The sequence below is a fragment of the Pyrus communis genome, chromosome 7 (assembly GCF_041283825.1).
Source record: "Pyrus communis isolate YQ-2024b chromosome 7, ASM4128382v1, whole genome shotgun sequence".
NCBI classification, from domain to species: Eukaryota; Viridiplantae; Streptophyta; class Magnoliopsida; order Rosales; family Rosaceae; genus Pyrus; species Pyrus communis.
Window position 1 is genome coordinate 8,519,482 of NC_142571.1, and position 8,477 is coordinate 8,527,958.

Sequence of the window (8,477 nt, forward strand, 5' to 3'; positions counted from 1 at the left end):
AGAAGTTTTTCGAACGGGCGAGCAATCAAGCGAGCGATCGGTAGGAGCAAAAACAAGTAACTCGTAGCAACAACACAACAAGAGGAATTGTTAATTCAAGGCGATCGATTGGTTTGGCCAACTGATCGATTGTTAATTCAACTGATCGATTGGTTTTGACCTACCTTTGTTGCCTTTTTTCTCTTCCTTTGTCTTTACCCACCCCCTCTCCTTGCCTTTGGCATAAAGGCCTTGAGAGCTCTCAGTTATATCATCTAGTTTAGCATATGACTAAAGAGCTTGAATTACATCTTCAAGCTTTAGGGACTCTTTTCCAAACATTAGAGTTGTTCGAAAGTGCTTGAAAGGCGAAGGTAGAGACCTCAACAAGATGATAGCCATATCATCATCTTTGTAAGTTTCTTCGACCTTTTGAAGATTAGCTATGCAATTCTGGAACCTGCATACGTGATCTTCAATATCACCTCCTTCTTCTAGTCGAAGCTCGTATAGTTCATCCTTTAGGAAAAAGTTTATTGGACACGGTTTTTCCCATATAAACATTCTCCAACTTTTCCCATGCTTCCTGGGCAGACATCTTTTCGGTGATGTGTGACCAAACTGATCATGTGAGATGGATCTCGATGGAACTCTTGGCCTTCTTTAGAACCTTATTCCATGCTGCTTCTATCATGCTCCGACTTCTTACCATCGAGTGCATCATCCAAATCCTACTGTATCAGTATGTTCTTCATCATCCTTTGCCAGTCCGTGAAGTCATCCTTGCTGTCAAAGGGCTTTAACGCAGGTCCTTGATCCGCATTCATCTTCCCTTTTGACATCGTAGAACACCTTGATCCTAGCTCTTGATACCAATTGTTGAAAAACCTGCACACTAGACCTTATTATTTAATGTAACCAACGACAATAGACTAAACTAGCAAATATTAGAAAACTTAGAAACAAACAAGAATTATACTGGTTCAGCAGAACTTTTGCCTCCGTCAAGTTGTGATTTCTCTAGGTAGAGAAATCACCACTCCTTTGATTAATAATAGAGATTACATAACTTTTGCAAACCCTAGAACTAATCTCAAAACTCTTGGCTGTCTAACTATTTTCTTTTTCTCTGTAAAACTCTTAGTTGTCCCAAGGTTGATTGAATTCCTATTTCTAAGTGGACTAGGAAATCACACTTATCCAAATCCAAATAGACTTCTAGAAATCCAAACCTAAATTGAATAAGAAAATTGAAATTCTTTCCTAATCCCTCTAGGACAAGAATTGGTATACCTCTAGGTTTCCTAAAACAATCCTAAACCAACTAGGACATATTTGACGAGCCAAAATCCTAACAATGTAGATAGTAGAATATGATTCTTCTTCTCAGAATATCTAATTATGATTTGAGTACCTTGACAGCAACTCAGAAATCCGTGACTAATCCTCATCACCATCAATGTTCTTAGATGACTGACATCTTAGATCGTCCAGATTTACCTACAGAACAAGATATGTATTAGGAGAAGTTCATGAACACATGCAGGCATGAACATATGCAAACAGTACAAAGTAGGACAGTCAATTAGACCATGGTAGCCTAAATGCCAATTTTTTTGCTAAATCAGGCTAAGGTTTATATGAGATCAAGCAGGAAAGATTTGTGCCGACATCTTAGGGCAATTTGAAATCTGGCTTCATCTTGGCTATCCTCAGATCAACAAAACAAGGCCCAACTGATTTACCTTCCATGTCAACATTATGCTTTTGACAACTGCAACAAATACCTACCTCTAGAGTGTGATTTAATTGATGTTTCTGTAAGCAAAATCCCAAGGTGTCTAATGTTTGTCGAAAACAACTGTATTTCTAACCAATTGGACTACTTTGAACTTCCCACCTATTACGCACAAGCCATCACCTATTGGGACTGGCTTGTCCTCAATCAGAACAATGCACAAACTTCACAACAATTCAGCAGAACTAAAGCTGATGTTCCAAGATTTACATTTAACAATTGAGCCAGTCCAAGCTCAAGCTCGATGCATTGTGTTTTGGGATAACCTTGGGCAAGGCTGAGCTCAATCCATTCCTCTTGATTAACACTTTTACACTCTTAATGATAACTTAGTACCAGCATAATCTGACTAATTATAGCAACCATTGTAGTGGAACTTCTGAAATTTGGGGAACCCTCACAATCATATGAAAACTTGAGCATTTCCTTAAAGTTTGATTTGACAAAATTGAACTCTATCTTAACTAATGGTATAGTTATAAGCCAAACACACTTTATGAGAATGTAAACGGTTATTAAAAACTTCAAACACAAAATGTAAATCACCAAGCATAGCTGCAAACCTTTCACATATTGGCAATTCTTATCATGCCGAAAATGATAGATTATGCACAAGAACGGAAAGCCAAATTGTATTAGAAAATAAATATAATAGTTTGATAAATGTACTTTGCACATACTATGTGTTGCTTGAATAATGGACAGGTTCTTCTCAAGTAAAGCTGCAACAAGAAAAATATCCCGATGTGATAAATGTTAGCATATACAAATGGCAATATTAACAAATCATAACAATGTATAAAGCACTTATCATATTACAACAAGGTATGAAGCTAAACCGGAAACCAAGTAGTAAGAGGTAGACAAAAAAAAAACTTTTGACAGCCATACTTCTTGTAGTTCTGCTAGTGAGTCCAAAGTTCTCTTGATGAGTCAACTAGATCAGAATATGCTGCATTGATGACACCCTCATGTGAAATCGCAAAATAAAGACCTAACTGGCTCCTGCATCAACCTCTCAAGTAAGAACGTAATATCTTAACATGTAAAAAATCTATAAAAAAATAAAATTAAAATAAAATAAAATAAAAAAGCAAAAGCAAAAGCAAAAGCGACCTGCGGTAATCTATGTGAACTTGAGAATGCTTTCTGAAGCAAGAATCTGAACTCAGGAGCTTTGTCCCAGAGAGCCTTCAGAAAAATGAAAAACAAAAGGCATAGAAAATGGGTAAGAATAAACATCGATCAGACAATAACTCACTATCTAAATCATTTTGTTTTTCAACTTTAAGGATTGGCATAAAAAGAAGCTTTAAACAAGGAGCAATAATTTCATGTTGACAAACAAAACCTATTTCATGGATATTACAAGAACTATTATTTTGAACAACACACCTTTTGGTTCTTCACTACTTGACCGTTAAGAAGATTCTAAAATTGATCATTTTTCCTTGTTTTCTTTCAAGTGAAACAAATTAAATATACATATATATAGAGAGAGAGACCCTTGAGAGAGGCACAGACAAGCCTCAGAAGAAGCTGCAGGGTTTGGGTTTTGGGGGTTTAAGCTAGAGATGACAATTCAAAACATTAAATCCAATAACCGTGGACAACCGTCCGGAGAACGGATTTGGGTATGAAAATTTGGGTAACTCCATAAAGTGCTATTCGACGAGCTCGAGAGGGTCGAAGAGAAGCTCCGGCAGGTCGGAAAAGAACAAATCGTGCGAATCAGAGGCACTCGAATATTTTGGATATGAAAAAAACCGTGAATATTATTCGGTTATGGTTTTGGATATGGTTATAAAGATCCTCGTTCCATAATCGTCTCCAAATCCGACCCAAATAATATATATAATATGTAAAATAATTTATATATAATATTATCATATAATATATATATATATGTATATGTATATGTATATGTACATGTGTGTGTGTGTGTGAATATATATATATTCACACACACATATACCAAAGATGGGGAAAAGAAAGGCAAGAGAACTTTTCTTATAGGAAAAAGGAAGAATAATAAAGATAACTAATGAGAAAAACATCAAGAAATCGAAATCACAAACTTAGACGAAAAAATATGTATACCTAACATTTTCTAAAACTTTGGGGTAGAATACTTGTTTATATGACATTACACCAAAGCCGTACATATAACAAACGCCCTAAAGACTATAATCTGACATCTTGGATAAGAAATGAAATAAGAAGAAACATACAAATGTTTCGCATATGTTGATATTCAATATGAACTAGACTACATAAAATACGTGACTGTTTCTACGTTGAAGCCTTTTGATAAATTACTTTCTACACATTCATGGAGCCAATACTTTGATTGCCCAAGAAAGCAACTAATTGTTTCACACTAGAAGCCAAACTCAACGTTGTGTGTTAAGTGCCCGGAAAGACCATCAGGATTAGGCCTTGCAAGGATGCAATGCTGTCCCAGACTTACAAGGGAACCTTGTTGCTTGTTCTTTATATTCCCAAAATCCCATTCACTAATCATACTAATTGGATTCCTTCAGGAATATAAGATACTCAACAGCCATATTTGATTCAAACAAATCTCTCTAAGGCCTGAAATGGATAGTGAAGGCCACTGTTTATTTGTACCCTAACAAAGCACAAGTCTAGGTAACTTGCCTATAATCAACAACATCTAAAAGGATAAAGATACAGAATGCACGCAAAGAAAGAGCCAGACCTACGTAACCAGTCAAATTCAAGTTCATTTCTATAACTCAAGATACTTTGGTTCTCTGTTTGGGAAAATCTTCAACCGGTTTGACTGAAAATAATCTAGTATACTCATGTGTACTCTACATTTGGGTATAGAACTTCCAACAGTTTACACAAATTATTGTTGAAAAAAAAGAATAAACAATAAACAATACATAAACTAAGTTGTAGTTTTTAAATAATAAATTATGTTTTGCCCTATGGCCCTCGGTTGGAGACGGAAGCAAATATGGCATTGTACTGTTCATTAAAATATTAATATTTTGGAGAATCTTGAAGGACCAGAGGGTTAAACCGAGCTCTCTGGCCAACCATCGGTTGAAGATGGCCTTAGCTTTCATTGTCCCATACAAAAAAATAAAATTAAAAAAAAAAGGCTTAAAAAACGTATGAGAAAAATTCTTCCTAGATGTGTATCATCAAATTTGTATGGACATGACTCCTCTAGTTTGCATTGCTATTTGCTTAGGTGCTCAATGAGCTCTGTGTTGCACCAAATTGCTTTTGTTTCAATCAAGACGCTGCCGTTTATATTGTTCCAACAAATTGCTTTTGTTTTGTTCTACGGTCAAATGACCTCCAAGCCCCAACAGATAAGAATCATAAGATCATTGGCGTTCGCGTTCTGCAAGGTTGGGAAGGGGGAAAAGAGTAGGTAGTATTGCTCGTCCTTCGCGTTTGAGGCCACTCTCAGTTGATGAAATTCAGTTTGAATCAATGAAAACTCAGTTGATGAAATTAAAACACCCAAATATTATACAATTTAATTCCAGATTCTAAATTGATGTTTTTCACTTGTTTTCTTTCAAGCCGTCTGCTAAAACAAGTGCCGAAATCCATCGATTTATTTCCCTTTCGTAGACCAAAAACAGTTGGGCCTTAAATCGGTTTAATGGGCTAGTAAGGCCAATATGAGATTGGGCTAGGCCCGTCTTATTTGATTACCATTTTGTTGCACATTCAACAAGAACGATTTATTTACTACTACAATCTAGTGATATTTCTTTTCATTTATAATGATAGTTTGTAGGTTCAACTCATGTAAATGGCTAATTCAACACTAAATTATGATGTTTTGCTCATTGTGTGGCTAGCCCAAACCCCACACCTGTAAAGAAATGATAAAGACTAACCTGAAATACAGGTGATAAATTGTCTGATGTATTACAAGCCAATTTTAATAGTTTCCCTCCAATCCCTCAACTATGGCCATATGTCTTTTCTTGTGGATTTGGAATGCAATTGACCTAGCACGCTTGTTTCACATTAATCTTTCTTGCATTCAAAACAAAATACCTTAATTTTTATATAGTGAGCACTACATGTAGGGGTTGTAAATATGCTTGAAATAATTCGAATTAAGTTCAATTTTTTTGTGAAATGAGTTGACCTCAAAAGACTAATAATAAAATAAAATAAAAATAGACTCGTTAGAAGAAAAAAAAAAAAAAAAAAGTCGATACGGAACATTCATATAATCAGCTCATATATTTTGTGAGATAGCTCAAACTTGGTTCAAGCTCGACTTGTTCGTTTCAAGACGACCCAATGGAACGTGGTACTAATACTACGATTATATGTTACATAAGGACTTGTTCGTTTCAAGACTAGCACACGTGCATGACCACCCAACCTATCATTTAAGTATACAGGTGAATTTGAGCAGCACACCTCCTGGAGATTGTTCTTTTGCATTTTCCTGGTTCTACTCGATTCTTTTAGATCAAATAACCACTCTTTGATTTTATATAAGTGAGTTTTAATGGAAAATTTTCAATGAAAAACACATTAATGATTTTTAATGAAAATTTTGAAAAAGCTTCAGTTTTATGAAGAAACGATTGTTGGTATCAACTTTAACTTAATTGTGATACAGTCACTATACCTAAACTTTAACTTATTTACAATATTGTCATCATCTTTTGTCATTGTAATTAAAGAAAATTCATCACATGTTTTTGGATAAAAATTTAAAGTTCTTTTCATTAGTTTTTCTTTATGCAAGTGGTGTTAAAAGAAGAGCGAAAATGGAAATGGAAAAAAGTTGTTCCAACCTTATACATCTTCGTATGTCACTCCTTACACTATAAATAAGAATTAGGACCAAAGTCGTCCTTTTGCAAATTGATGCTTAAAACTAGAATGAATGAGAATTTCGTAACGTAATACTTTAATATAATTCTTTTTACCAAACAAGTGAAATTAGAAAACTTTCCGACCCAATTTACCGATCATCTACATGTCAATATGAATTTGAGAGTCTAGATTTCTTTTACTGATATTTCAACACATATTTATGTAGTCTTTTAGTATCAACCCCCATACATTTTTACATGTCCTCTCCTAGTACTTGACCCGGTTTGAGATAGTATTTTATTCTTTTAATAATAACAAAAATGTGAAATTAAAATTGAAGATCTCTCCCAAAATTGAAAAGACAAGTGTTAATAGACCAAACGCTAATTCTTTTGATAAAGAGATTCTTAACGTGTAGCTCAAACATTTACTTGAGGAAAAATGTTTAAAAACTCTACTTGTATAGCTAATAAGTCCCCCCGTTTATGTTAAAAATACGCGTGATGCGATCTTTTGAACATTACTCTCAAAAGAACTATAAATGAAATAAAAAAAGTGCATAATGACATGTGGGTCATGTGATGATTATCAACATTTAGAGATGGATGATTTAATTTATCTAATATGTTTTACGAGTTGGTTATTAAGGATTAGAGACTTAGTTAACCTCCCCATATTTGATTAATTAAGCAGCATTGCATTTACTTTGGACAAACAAAATAAATAAAAAGAAACAAATCCCATGAAATACAAGGACAAAACCAAATCACAGATGGATCATAGTGGGATTCACAATTGGACGATTACACTTGCGGCAGCTAACATGCACGTGGGGAAGCTTAATAATAGCCGACCAAGACCCTCATGTGCTAATCATAGTGCTTTAACATTTCATGACCAACTTGGTTTTAAGAAAGACCTATCAAAGTATCTCTAATGTAAAGACTCAATTTTAGACAATATTTTTATATTTGGATCTTAAAAACTCAAATTCTAGAACTCAGTTTGAGTTTCAAAATTTTAGTCCTTGCACTGCAGAAGAAGATATTGGACTCAAAATTTATATTTCAATTTTAACAATTTGGTTGTGTATTGAAGATGATTGGACTCAAATTTGATTATTCTTGGTTAAGTAATAATTTTTTTAGTTGGCATGGGCTCCACTTTCAACTCAAATCTCATACTGAAACTCAAATTGAGTCTCCTTTCCGGCAAAGACATAAATATGAGTTTTAAGTTTCCGGTGCATTGGAGAACCTTTAGGCTCGTATTTAGACTCAAATATAAGATTTGAGTCCAAATTTTTTTGGTGCATCGAAGATGCTTAATGTGCTCGAAAAATTGAATTGAATGATCAAGATTGAATTGAGAAATGAACGAGAAATGAATGATCAAGATTGAACTGAGAAAATACTATTTTTATTTACTTTCCAATCTAATTAGACCTGACAATTTCTTACACGACCCGTTAACACGACACGTAAACGACACGAAAATAACGGGTTTCGGGTCAACACGATAACTAATCGGGTCATTATCGGGTTACACGATAATAACCCGTTAATAACGGGTCCTTAACAGGTTTACACGAGAGTGACACGCGGGTAACCTGTTTCGACACGATAAGAAAAATGCTATTTTGATGATTTTAATTTTTTAAACTACTAAAAAAAACTTACTATAAAATGCAATAGATATAATGAATATGTATATATTGTTTATTAATTATTATTCTATTATTATTCTATATAAATTTTAAAATTTAAGTTTTATTTATTTATTTATTTTTATAGTATATTATAGGCAAGGATTGAGATTAAAAATCATAAAACACATTAAAAATAAAAATATCAAGTAATATAAAAAT

The 8,477-nt window shown here is 34.0% G+C and overlaps 1 protein-coding gene across 3 annotated transcripts in view; it reads right to left on the minus strand.

Moving 5' to 3' along the window:
- The window catches only part of LOC137735367 (uncharacterized), a 45,989-nt gene extending 42,437 nt beyond the window's left edge, over positions 1 to 3,552 (minus strand). The window contains exons 1-5 of one of the 3 annotated variants that reach the window (XR_015964810.1): positions 2,894 to 3,549; positions 2,669 to 2,814; positions 2,458 to 2,499; positions 1,394 to 1,479; positions 310 to 867 (exon numbers count right to left, since the gene is read on the minus strand). The gene's annotated coding sequence lies outside the window, so the exon portion shown is untranslated. Of the gene's footprint in view, positions 1 to 309; positions 868 to 1,393; positions 1,480 to 2,457; positions 2,500 to 2,668; positions 2,815 to 2,893 lie in introns of those variants that run through there. The other 2 variants (XR_015964808.1, XR_015964809.1) reach the window with 2 other exon arrangements.
- Positions 3,553 to 8,477: the final 4,925 nt, after the last annotated feature.